Genomic DNA, 397 nt, shown 5'->3' on the forward strand with positions numbered 1-397 from the left:
CTAATACCAACCCCTGAGGAGCACCACTTTTCCCTGGTCTCCACTTGGACAACGAGCCATTGACTGCAACTCTCTTGAGTAAAACCATCCAGCCAATTCCTTATCCCCCAGTGGTCCATCTGTCAAATCCATGTCTCTCCAATTTAGAGACAAGGATGTCGTGTGGGACAGTGTAAAATCCTTTGCACGAGTCCAGGTAGATGATGTCAGTTGCTCTTCTCTTATCCACCAATGCTGTAACCCTGTTGTAGAAGGCCACCAGCTTTGTCAGGCATGATTTAACCTTAGTGAAGCTGTGTTGGCTGTCACCGATCACTTCCTTATTTTCCATGTGCCTTAGCATAGTTCCCAGGAGGATCTGCTCCATAATCTTGCTGGGCACAGAGGGGAGACTGCG

Source organism: Cariama cristata, unplaced genomic scaffold (genome assembly GCF_000690535.1).
Source record: "Cariama cristata isolate BGI_N322 unplaced genomic scaffold, ASM69053v1 scaffold15591, whole genome shotgun sequence".
Classification (NCBI taxonomy): domain Eukaryota; kingdom Metazoa; phylum Chordata; class Aves; order Cariamiformes; family Cariamidae; genus Cariama; species Cariama cristata.